This window comes from Colius striatus, chromosome 1, assembly GCF_028858725.1.
Source record: "Colius striatus isolate bColStr4 chromosome 1, bColStr4.1.hap1, whole genome shotgun sequence".
Taxonomy (NCBI): domain Eukaryota; kingdom Metazoa; phylum Chordata; class Aves; order Coliiformes; family Coliidae; genus Colius; species Colius striatus.
The window spans coordinates 199,260,813-199,273,921 of NC_084759.1; the positions used below are offsets into that span (position 1 = coordinate 199,260,813).

General features: G+C 41.7%; 1 protein-coding gene across 1 annotated transcript in view; it reads right to left on the bottom strand.

Moving 5' to 3' along the window:
• ELAPOR2 (endosome-lysosome associated apoptosis and autophagy regulator family member 2) overlaps positions 1-10,581 on the bottom strand; it is a 51,672-nt gene extending 41,091 nt beyond the window's left edge. The window contains exon 1 of the mRNA XM_010205534.2: positions 10,511-10,581. The gene's annotated coding sequence lies outside the window, so the exon portion shown is untranslated. The remainder of the gene's footprint in view (positions 1-10,510) is intronic.
• Positions 10,582-13,109: the final 2,528 nt, after the last annotated feature.

The following is a 13,109-nucleotide window of genomic DNA, read 5'->3' on the forward strand; positions in this document are numbered from 1 at the left end:
AGCTCACACCAAATACAAATTATCAACCCCAGCATCAGACTAACTGGATGCATTTTAATAGCCTGTGAGGTCAAACTAGCAAATCACATTAAACCCTTTCCTCTTAAACTCTGTGAGTTGAGAGTGATAGTATCTTATTTCTGTCCTGCAACACACCACAGACAGACATGGGACATCCTGAAGCAGGAGCCCTGCTCACTGTGTAACCACTTTCAAGCAGTGTTTGCAATAGATTACTCTGCAGGTCTCATAGCACTTTACAATCACTTTGCAGACACAAAAATGGCTTCCCAGAGGGCAAAACAGACAATAAACAAGCTTGTCTCATTTGCCCTTTGATTGAGATGCTCCTGGGTCACATTCTGCTTTTTAGTACAGCTGTGGTCTTCCCAGTGATTTTGGTAGACTAAGATCAATGCTAGTTGTCACATTTCTCCTCTCGATGCTGTGGGTCAGCATGGGATTACACAGCTGGAGTAAAAGAGTCAGTCCTCACATCTCACATGTATACAACTACTCAACTTCTTCTGAAGTCTGAAACTTTCCTCTGGAGTGTTTTCTGATGTCAAATATCTACCAGACATTGACACACTGTGAGATGGATCCGGATATTTGTGGTTTCACCAGAAGATTAATCAAAGCTGCCTCCATGTCTGCATCCTCCAACACCTAATCTATTAGATATTTAATTGTTTTCCTCCTTTGGGAAGCCTTGGCCACTCAGTCTTGGACCTTCCCTCTGCTACCTTCCCACTCCACACCACTTGGACTCACTACTTCTAACTCTATCACTCTTCCCAGCAGATGTTTTTTTCTCCAGACTTTTCTTATTTATGATATCTAAAGCTATTTCAGCCCTTCTGTTTATTCCATTGCCACTGGGAATGTGCACATTCGTGTGTACCTTTCTGTGTCCCCCTGGCTCTCAATACGTTCCAGTTTAAACTATGACACAGGATTGGGTGATGACAGATTATAACATGGAGCAGATCTACCCAAACCAGTGAAAATATCCAGGAAAAAGAATCTCAAGCACTGTTTTTCCATCTCTCCCTCCTCCATTTCTATGTTGTTCATCCAAAGTCTCACTGTCTGGGATTCAGGGAAGACGCTGCCATCTCCCGCAGGCAAAATCTGGGCTGAATTATCTCAGCCTCCTGTGAGCAGAGGTGAAAACTGTAGATCAGAAAGTAAATATGAACTTGGCAGCATCAGGCAATTGTCCCTCTGAACAGCTGCTCGGTTCAGCAGACACATGCCACAAACCTGGAGGGGAAGATATGGCCAAGGACAAGTACATAAGGCATCTGTTCAGTGATACCCTGGGACATCAGGGTCCACACAATACAAAGCAAGGACCAACCAAATTATAAGATGTGCAGGAAAAAGGAAAGCCAAAGGACGAAAGGAAATCATTGCTTCAGTACTAACGTTTCCTATAATCTCAGCTAGCTTCAGAATGTCTTCTTGTGAATAATTTACACAAAGCTTCTCCAATAGACTGTGAATAATTGATGTTCATTTTTTTCAGTCGTTATATCCCAAACGTGTTACCAGGAACCAGACTGAACCTTAATTTAAGAAAAAGAAATCTGTCAAGGCTGTTTAAGCTTGAAATGTGATCACACTGAAAGATCACTTTTGTGGATCTTGGGGAAGAATACCTTCTGTGGAAGAGACTCTTCCTTTTCTTAAGAGTAAATAACTGGAGGTTTTGTAGCATTTTTTACAGATCATCTCTTTGATAGAAACAGTACCATTTTACCCAAATGGCCTAGCACATAGGATAGTTTTGTTATCACTTTTACTTCATCTGAAACACTGAAAGGTGTGGACTTGGAATGGGAATATGCAATAAATTCATTAAAGTGTGGCATAGAATGGAGGAAGGTAGTTACCACCAAGAGGTTACCAAGCACATTTGCTGTTCCTGGCTCAGCACTAGAGATGTCAGAAAACATGCCTGGAGTTGAGCGAATGGCTTTCTGGACCCCAGTGACTCCATCAGGCATTGTTCACCAACCAAAATGGTTGGAGCAAATGGTTTCTAGTGCCATTTGAGATGTCCTCTGCAAGCACACACACACACAGAGTGCTAGCCTCTCTCATCCCTCTACTAAGCCATAGAAAATCACAAGGTCTTGCCAATTCCTTTCCTGTTGAAAGATAAATCAGTGACTCAGAGGAAGCTGTGTTTAACTTATTTAATTGCATTGTGTACGTAAACAGGGTGAAGAAATTATCAAAAGACACCAAGGCCAACCTTTCTCTTAGTAACCTCAACACACATCAACATGCAGTTCTCATTGATTCTTCTCCAGGAATTAAACTCTGTGGGTTCAGTGGAAACTCTTCTACCTTTTTAACTACTATCTAAAAGAACTTGTGCTTCAAAAAGCAGATAATGGGACTTTTTCTGCAAAGAAAAGTGTTCATGCACAGAGGAAAAAAACTTTAAAAAGTCCTTGTAAAACTGGGGTATCTCTCAGGGTACCAATATGCATCAGCAAAACATCCAGATGGAAATGTCATGGCAAAATGTAGCCTTGACCCCAAGTACAGGTGAAAAACCTAATGCTATCACTAGGACTCGCCTACCTGACTTGAGTTAGGAACATGCATTAGCAGAGATGCTCTAAGAGGAGTAGGAATAAACATCTGCTTGAGTGCTTCACTAAATCACAGGCTTTTAGTAGTGACTCAAATCGTGCCATGCACACCACTGCTGACTAAGCATCTTTGCTACATGACAGCCTTGCATTAATTCCTTAGCTTCACAGAGTTTCTTACTCACAGCAGCCTCTGCTGCCATGTGCTAGTCCCCTCCCCAATGTTCTCTACTGGGAATTCCTTTCCTTTTACTTTCTGAAAAGACATTAAAACTTTCCTAGAGAAAAGAGACTCATGAAAAACTGAGTTGCCCACTCTTGCAGGCCATGCACACAACAATGTCACTATAAAGATCTTGAATTTGAAATCCACCTCTTGCATATCCTGCTATTCATGTCAGAGGTGGCTCTAGAGACAGAGTTATCTTATGTTTTAATCTGACAGATGGCTTTAATTGCGAAGTAATACATGACAAGTGAAGGGCCAAATCTATAGTATATCAAGAAATTATATCAGATTCCTAGGATTTCATGCATACTAAGAATCCACTTTCTTTATACTTAGATTTGAGACAGCAACCTTCCACCTGTGACTCTCGTACATTGACAGGCAGCTCCAAGGGACAGTTCAAAGGAGAGGGAAGAAGGGAAGATGTTAGTCAAAACGAGGAAGGAGATCAACATATATCATTCAAGTGAGCAATCTCAAGGAAGGAGGAATCAAAGGGGAGATCTTCTGAATACATTTTTCTAACATTGTCTTAAAATAGTACTTTCCTACATCTCAGGATACCCAACAGCTTCTGTCATCTTATGTAAGTATATCTATGTGCATATGTCAGATCTAAATGACATGGTTAAACACCAGCAGCCATTAATAGCTTGACCTCATTGTTTCTTCCAAGGTGAATACCCAAAGAAGCAATGACTGAATAACATTGAAAATTAAAGAAAATATTAGTACATGAAGGTTGATGAAAACAAGATAGAGTGCTTTCAAGCCATGAGAAAAAATGAGAATGGATACATGCCTCATCCTCAGAGCCACACTAATGTCAATGGTATTTCTTGTCTTCAGTTGAGACAAAGAAATCCCAATCATTTCAAAGCCCGTTAATGAGACCAGAAAAGAATTCTCTGTGAATGTTCAATGAAACAGGAAAAAAAAAAACCTCTCTGATGATTTGTTAGGACTTAAACATTTGCTTCAAGAGTCCAGCCCTTGAGATTGATTCTGTGAACAGGCCATTAACTCTGGACTGATTTAAACCCTATGAAAAGTAGAACTTTCATGCATTCTTATACAAAGACAATGGCACTATAGTGATAACAATTTATTTTTTAATATATAACAAACTATTTAGAGACAACATGAATAAATGTGGCTCTGTAATAAATAGCACCAGCCTCATGGGAGTATTTGTGTGCACATTCACATCCACGTGTGGAATAGTGCAAACATTAAAGATACTACTAAAATTTATCATTGCTGTTTTCAAGTCTTCACCTGAAAAACTTCAGCGTTCTAAGAAAAATTCCAGAAGAACCAATTGTTTAGCACAAGACCACACGGTTTGCCTGAATATAAATCTAGTTGAGAATGAACAGATGTAAACTTGATATCAGAAGCATACATGGAACATTCATTTATATTATCCATCTACACAGACACGTATGTGCATACATCATATGTTATAAAATGTGCAGATGACCACTGTCTCCAGGAAGTCAGGTGTTACCTACTTCTTACCTGCTTGGGATACTCAGTCTTACTAGAAATCAAAAGGAAGACCAAACTGGAAACCTTTTGTTTAAGTTTTCCATCAAAAAAACAGAATGTTATAACTCCTGCAGATCACTTAAATCGCCTTAAAGTGTTATAAAACCTACAAGCCTTAAAAAGGTCATCTGCCCTAATTGTATCTAATGTGGACTGCAATTATCAGGAAGATCCATATCTCCTCCTCTGGTACCCTAGGAAGTTAGAATAAACTCAACAAACACAGCTCACTAGCAATAAATCAGAACTAATTTTGCTCTCGGGCCCCAGTAAAGTCCATTGCAATTAAGGACAGTCTATTTTCTGAAGTCAGTGGAGCTTTTTACATGGTTACCTTTTGACACATGCTCTCACTCCTCACCTCAAAACTGAAGCACATTTCTGACTTCAGAGAAGTTGCTCCAGCCTTAGTGGCACCAGCTAAAGGTGGAGCTTGCTAATCAGAGCTATTAATAACTCCACAGCACTGTACTTGATCAAATTCTTCCATATTATCAATACTTTTTGTATCTCCTTAAGAAATTTCGCTAATTATAACTGGTATTTGGATGTTGATTATAAATGACCTACCAGAACTTTTTCCCCTTGAACATGGCAAATTCAGCTACTTTTGAAATTGCTCTATTATTCTCACAACAGTTTTCTAATTATGCACATAGCATCACTAAAATTAAGGTATTTCTGAGGTAAGGTGAAACCTATTCTTGTTTATGACGGCAGTGAATAACTGAGATCCTGAGAATAAGAGAGTTAATGTTAAAAGGAATTTGAGGTCAAAATGTGAAACCTTTAAGCTCTTTTTACTCACAAACTGTCCTGAAAGGAGCAAACCAGTGCACCTGGGCACAGCAGGGACACAGTCTGAATCAGATATATTGGTTGTATTTGAGTGAAGAGAGACAAAGATAAGAGGAAGGAAAGGAGACACGGAAGGAAGGGAGGCTCCAAACTCAGACTTTTAATTTGAGTGTAAAACATGCAGCATATGGTCAGGCTGGCAGAAAAGCCTGACTGTAGCCACCAAAACAGATTGCAGCATACCATCAGCAGTAGCATGATGCCAAGTCCTGCTCCCACTACCAGGCCCCAAAAGGTCCCTTTTAGACACTGCATACAGCCCCCACACCAAAGCAAAAAGTTTTCAGAGATACCAGCCATACGGGGGCACAGGTAAGGGCTTAGCCCCAGAAGCAAACTGCTCCTATTGACTGACATCAATATTTTCCATTTAAAAAGCCAAGCAACTGCCCTGATGGCAGTGATCCCTATCAGCTAAATTCCCTTCTTCCTATCAGACTCATGAGGAGATCACAGTGAGATCTGTGGTAATTAAAAATGAACCAGACCAAATTAGTTAAGCACATTCCCAACTGTCAAGAAGTAATGGAGTGATTCAGAGGTCTGGATTCCACTGAGGCAGGTTCTCTGTTCCCCACCCCCTCAGCACAAAGCGCTTTCCCTCCATGTGTGTGCCCTAGCTCCAAAAGATTATGGGGAAGATGCCTGGAGGGGATATTTTCAATGGGAAGCAGACGAGAGCCACACAGAGTAGCTTTAAGTGTAATAAATATTACCTTTTTCTTAGCCAAGATCTTTGCTGCACTCACAATGTGTCTTTTTGCAGGGTCCCTTGCAGCAGTGATGTGGCAACATCAGAAACACGACTCATCTCTGAACAAACACAAAACTGAGAAAGATGGCCGAGCACTCTGGCGTGGCTTGTGCAGAGACAGCTTGGCCTCACGAGGCAAGCATTGAGGTACCACACCATACTGAATGTCAAAATGCAGGCTGACATCCTGATGCAGAGTCTGAAAGTGGCAACAGTTGCAGTCCCTCAGGGAAAGGAGGTCAGAAAAAAAGAGGGGACTGAAATATAGAAAGGGGGTTGTTGTCTCAATACATTGCAAACAAGCTGCTGTACTGCAGAGCTGCTCCTGCATCTTCCCTCCTGTATCTGAAGTCGTTGCATGGCAGGACCTACTAAAGCATCACAAACATCTGTCATGTGAGGTTCCTTCTTTCTTCCCACCTGGATGACAGAGATGTGGAGGACAGGGTAGCAGGGGGGGAAGGAAAGTCATCACGCTGCTCTGTGCTGATGGCAAGAGAAAGGAAAAAAAACGCTTTCCTCTAATAACCAGGTCATAAAGTAATCAAAATATGACAGTCCTTTCTACTCTGAACCCCATGACTATTTCTCAGAGGTCCCTGTCTTCTCTGCAGGTAAATGTTGTTGATTAAGTTTTTGAAGACTCAAAAAAAAGGGCTGAATTCTGACATATTTCAGAGACTATAGTCATTTTAGGGAATGCTGGCAGTTAGTCTCAGTGGGTCACAGTTGGCTGTACTTTTCAGGTCGGTGTGCACTTCAAAATGAGTGCAGAGATACACAACCTAATTTTAAATAGGTTCATTCAAATGAAAAGCAGTAAAACACATCCTGAAAATGAGCACATCTTGAGACACTGACTGAGCTTTGGTGCCACCGTTAAATTGCTCCAGATATGTGAAGCACCTGAGCTAATACATTTTTAGCAATCTCAAGTGTCTTTCCACTCCACTGGAGACCACAGTCTAGACGTATTTATAGAGATGATTGGAGACATTTAACATATTGTTATACCATCTTTCAAATTCCTAGTTCACACACAATTTACAGAGAATGACTGCGGAGCATTTGGAAGCAGGAAAGGTTGGTGTACTGTTCTCAGGATCCAAAACTAATGATAACCTGCAAGTCATTTCTGTTTTCAGGGAGCAGTAAAGATCAATAGCAGATATTCCCAGGTGGAGGCATCTCTGAACAGCAAAAACAACAGGAAACAGTACATCATAAAGTCAGCAGTGGTAGTAAATGTGTTCCCAAAAAAACCCACTCCCTCACCCAGATTCCTCCCCATCCATTGTGTTCTAACTGCCACCAGGGACCACTGAGGGCTCTGCCAACCTCAAGGAGACAAAAAAAGCGCTGAGAGTTCTATAAATGCTGCTATACAACTGCAACCCTATTTCAAGAGCAGAGACATAGTTGGCTCAGATATATTTCAGAGCCAGTAGATACCTATCAAAACTTCTGAAGACAACAGATCTCCAAAGCTAGAATGCTAAGAAGAAGTCAGAAGAGGGTTCTTCCTGTTCTTCCTTCTTTTCTGGGTGGTGGTAGAAGGAGTTGGAGGAGAAGCGACCATGTGGACCACAAGGCCAGCGAGGAAAGAGAGGAAGGAGTATGCTGGAGCAGAGACTCCTGTGCATCCTGTGATGGAATGGCAAGCTGTCCCCCTGCAACCAGCAGAGAGGAGTGGTGAGATTTGTTGGCAGTTTGCAGAGAACCCCACGACAGGGGTAGTGACTATGCCCAGAGGAGGCTGTGAATTCATGGGAGGGTGGCTTTGCAGCAGAAGGTGCCCAGAATGCTGTTTGCCACAGAGAAGTCCCATGCTGGGGGAGTTTGTGAGCAGAAGCTGTAGGGAAGAACTCACACCAGAGAGATTCGTTAAGGACTATATCCTCTGGGAGAGACCTCACAGAGGAGCAGAAGAATATGAGGAGTCATCCTCCTCTTAGAAGAAAGACGTTGCAGAGACCATCTGTGAGAGACTGACCACATCCCCCAATCCCTACCCCTTGTGCCGCTGAGGGGGAAGGAGGTAGAGATATGGGGAGTAGTGACCTGAGCCCAGAGAGAAGGGAGGGGTGAGGGAAAGAGATTTTAAAGTGCTGGTTGCATTTCTCTCATCATCCTGCCCTGGTTTTGCTTTCCATCTGTTCTGTTTATAGTAGATATTACAATTGACTGTTCTTAAGTATAAGACATCCTTGGTCCAGCTTCTGTCTTTCCAGATGAGACAGAAGCCACCAGCTCAAATATGACGAGTCAGTGAGGAGGTGTCTATCTGTCAGCATTTTCAAACCAACTCATCAACAACAACAGGCACCCACCATGTGCAAAATCTAAAGAGCTGGAGGGCACATAATTTTCAAAAGCTGCCTCTCCCAGTATATCCAATTGGCTGAAGAACAGACTGCCAGCCAAACTCTACATTGGTTCAAATATTTTGCAGTAAAATCCATCATGTTAGCAAAGCTGAATGGAAGGGGTGTTCCCTACACATTCCTGCAGTGATTGACTGTCGTTGACGGATTGATGTTTTCAGACTGGTTGTTCTAAAAGCAAAAGGTGAAAGAATAAGAGATGAGAAACTTAAAATAACTTTTTCCATCAGAATATAGCCAGGCATCTTCTGAAGCCAGACAATCTACTATAGATACACAAAAAAAAAACCCAGAAAGAACTATATTAACATCACTGCACTCCCAGGAACCCAGAGAGATGAGATCTAGGTTCAGTAAAAAAAGTCAAATATCCAATTGCTTCTCAAATCAGCTGAACTGTTACAGGACTTAACAGCAACACTACAAAGAGGAGAGGCACCTACTGAGAAGAGTTTTCCAGTGTATTTAACAGAATTCTATATTTTGGTGTATAATATCACAGGCAATCTACTAGACAAAATCTTCCCCTTGTCTAGCAGGAGGCCAGATCTAGAGAAGCCAGATTCATCTATTGTTACAAGAGTTGAATTCTCATTGGAACTGATTTAAGACCAGAAAGACACATGAATAAGAGGAGATGAAGAGGAAAGTGCGCTATTTGTTGAAATCTGTAGCAGAGAGCTGAGGAGAGTGTAATGTTGCTAGACCTTTAACCATTTATCACAAGGTTTAAGAAAAAATAGTGTATATCAGAAAAAAATGAGTTATACCTGTGTACTCCAGAGTACACCAAAAGCGGTTGTGCAGCAGAAGGGATAACACTATCTGCTTCTTTATAGTGCAGATTGCAAAAAGTAACAGGCTTGAAGGGAGATTCAACAGCAGAAAACGCTGTAACAGGAGGGAAAATGAAAAGAATAAAACAGATGCAAATGGGGCAGTTTGTGGGTTTTTCATCACCAGATATCCCTGAAAACAGGCTAGACAAACGTCATCTATGAATGACAGAGTCATTGCTACTATAGCTATTTTGGCTGGGGGGGAAATTATGGGATCACCTGAGGGGCTTCCCAGCTCTGTATTTCTGTAATAGAAAAATACATCCTAAGGACACAAAGATTCCACATTTAAAACCTCAGAAATTAAACCAAAATACCAGGAATGACACAAGCAACTTCTCAAATGATGCTTGCAGGCAGCTAGAAATCTTCCAGTGGTCAACAGTGCTACAGAAAACATTTATGTGCCTCACACTGAAGCATAGGTCATAAAGAAATTAATAATAAACCTTTACAGGAGGAGAGTCAGAAGTGAGTAAATCTCACCTCACTTACAACAGAATGTTCATCCAGTTTGTCAGATACAATCATTTATATCCCCTTGTACAAATTACTGAGAAAAAAAAGCACTGCTAGGAACTTTGAGGAGAGCATTGCTAGAGTAAAGAAGTGTGATGGGTAAGAGAAGCCTGAGAAGCTACAAAACAGAGGGGGAACAGTTCAAGTGTGTTTGCAGAGCGTGATTCACTTATGTCCCCACATGTAAAGAACTCTTTTAACATTAAAAAAACCACGGTGACATGAGAACACTCATGTGTGATGTTAAAAGATGTTAAAGAAGATGTTAAAAAAAAATACATAAATAAATAAAATGCAAAAGCCTCATCATGAAAATAACTCAGGCAAATAAGACATCTACTATTACTTTTGCATCCAGCTTAATAATTAGCTAAATAATGCAAGTAACAAGAAAATGAACAACATGCAAATATAATTTGGCCACTCCTGGTCCCCATTTTCACCTAATACAGCTACAAATGCACTGAAATGCTGCTGAACTTCAGTATGGCAACTCAAGATAATCAACCAAATCTCTTCAAGGGGTGTTGCAATAGACATGCCTTGTCTCTGAATTAGCATACAAGAGCACCTGTAGCAGATATCGAGCTATACAACTAGGCTGCAAAGACAAGCCCTGCTCCACAGCTCCAAAAGAAAAGAAGGACTGGAGGGGAAGGACCAACTCAGGGAGACTCAGGACATCAGTGACAAACCTAAGAAGCCAGAAAAGGGTAAATAGCACAAACATTTAGTAACAGTCTTGAAAATGAAAAGTGCCAACATACTGCATTCTTTCCCTTTCACTGGGTCAGGTAGTCCAGAGCACTCCACCGATGGATTTGGGACAGCCACCCTCCATCTGGAGCCGCTGCTGTCGCACTCTGTGTACTCGAAGTGGTAATCTGTCTGCAAGCAATTACAAAGAGTTTCAGTTTCATCGTAACATTTGCATATTAAGCTCATTAATCAAGGCTGGGATTAGAAAACTCGGTTATAATTAAACCAGAAAGGAAGTAGCTGGCATGGAACACACTGTGCAGCGCTCTCACTGCTTTGATGATCACCGTGTATCATCCCAGAGCAAGTATAAAGCACATCTGATGCTGTGCAACACAAACGCTAAGGCAGAAGGTGGGATGTGCAAAAGCACTTGAGAGACAGGACACAGACTTCAGTACAATTTCTCTCCTGAGCCTCTTAGAGCAGGATTGATCTCAAACTTCTGGCTGTCATGGTAGCTGATCTACCACAGCCAATCAGGGCGGTTTTTTGTCAATGGAGCAAACCATATCCAGAGCATAGGTCATCCCATGTTAGGCTGCATGTCTAAAATGGATGGGATGAATCACCTTCTGCAAGTGCCTTTCCCTCTTCATCTGTTTCAGAGGAAGCTCAGACAAATTAGACAAGATAAACCCAGTATTGGAATACATCTGAAAATGCCATCTAGGGTCAGCTCTGAGGAGTATCTCAAGGCAGAGATACTGGTGTGAAAGGATATCAGCCTCTGGTCTCTGTGACTAAGATAAGCCCTAAGCAGTCTAAGTGAAATGCAATAAAAAACTTCCTAGCGTTACCTAGGAAGGAATATTAGCCATTTATCATTTCAAAAATATTGATTCTGATCCCACAGACAAGCTAAAGGCACATCTAGTTACATTTTTATTTTGTCTTTATAGCTTATTTTCCAAATTCATACTACAGAATTTTACTGTTAAAATAAACCTCAGCAACGTCTCATTTTTTAATCAGCTTGGCATCAAGAGAGAGTTTGAGTGGAGCTGAAAGAGCTGTTGCACAATTTTCTTCATGGGGAACAGACCTATATTAAAGTTACACATACTGCAAGCTCCATAAAATATCTCCACATAAGCAAGGTCACATCCAGCTCCCTTTCCAGTCAATAAATGGAAAATATTGACCACATGCCTACTTTAGACATCTGCTGCACAGGAGATGAGAAGATAACACACATCATAGAAACACTTCTTTCTCTCCACTGGCTATGGAGAGAGACCAGCCTGCGGTCTGGTTTTATAACCAGAATGTACCCAACGCTGCATCACAGGCATGACAGCAGCACACAACTTTGGCTGCACCACAGTCCATCTTTAAATTAATCCACTTGGCTATTTATAGTAGGTGAATATAACTGTATGGAGCTTTGGTTCAGCTATATGATCCCACATCTCAAGCTCATTTAGCAGCCCAGCATAGTCCAGGTCCATCCCTACAATCTGGAAGCACGCCTTGGCTGCAGCACCGACACCTTCAGAGAACACATGATATATGCAGGCACTGGAAATCACTCATTAGTGCTGGTTTACAGGGCTCAGTGCTTCTGATCTGCCTCAGTAATTTGAACTTCGAAATACAGAAGGCTGACAGAGAAGCCTCCTCAGCACCATGGGACACTTAAAACACCTTTGCCTCACACTGAAAAAAATCCATTGCCTTATGTTGGCATTTCTTTTCCTCCTATGTGGCTCCGAAACATATTTCATGGCAAATCCATTACCAGATGTCATCTGTTGTCAGCTATTACTCTGTTTTTGCCTTCAATGTTTTGACCCACTATCATCCAGACATATAGTATCTTTAAATTTGGCAATGGGCCTGTTTTAATTTTAGCTGCAATTCTAACTATTTTATTACTTTTCTGGGCTTGGCCTGAATGTTGTAAAGATGTCTCTCCCACACTTCAGCTGTCATTCCCTATAACATTCCATAGAATCGTAGAATCGTTTCAGTTGGAAGAGACCTTTAAGACCATCGAGTCCAACCACTCACCTCACACTGCCAAACCCATCACTAAACCATGTCCCTCAGCAACTCGTTTATACGTCTTTTAAATGTCTCCACAGACGGTGACTCCACCACATCTCTGGACAGCCTGTGCCACTGTCTAACAATCCTCTCATTGATGAAGTTCTTCATTAATCTCCAATCTCAGTCTCCCGTGGCGCAACTTGAGGCCATTTCCTCTTGTTATATCATTCATTACTGAAGCAAAGAGAATGACTTGCACCACACTACAACCTCCTTTCAGGTAGTTGCAGAGAGTGATCCTATCTTCTCTCAGTCTCCTCTTCTCCAGACTAAACATCCCCACTTCCCTCAGCTGCTTCTCATCAGACTTGTGCTCCAGACCCTTCAACAACTCTGATGTCTGTTTCTAGACATGCTCCAGCACATCACTGTCCCTGTAGTGAGGGGCCCAGAACTGAATATAGCACTTAGGTGAGATCTCATCAGCACTGAGTACAGGGGGACAATCTCTGCCCTGGTCCTGCTGGTCACACTATTTCTGATACAAGCCAGGATACTATTGGCCTTCTCGGCTACCTGGGCACACTGCTGGCTCACGTTCAGCTGCTGTCAACC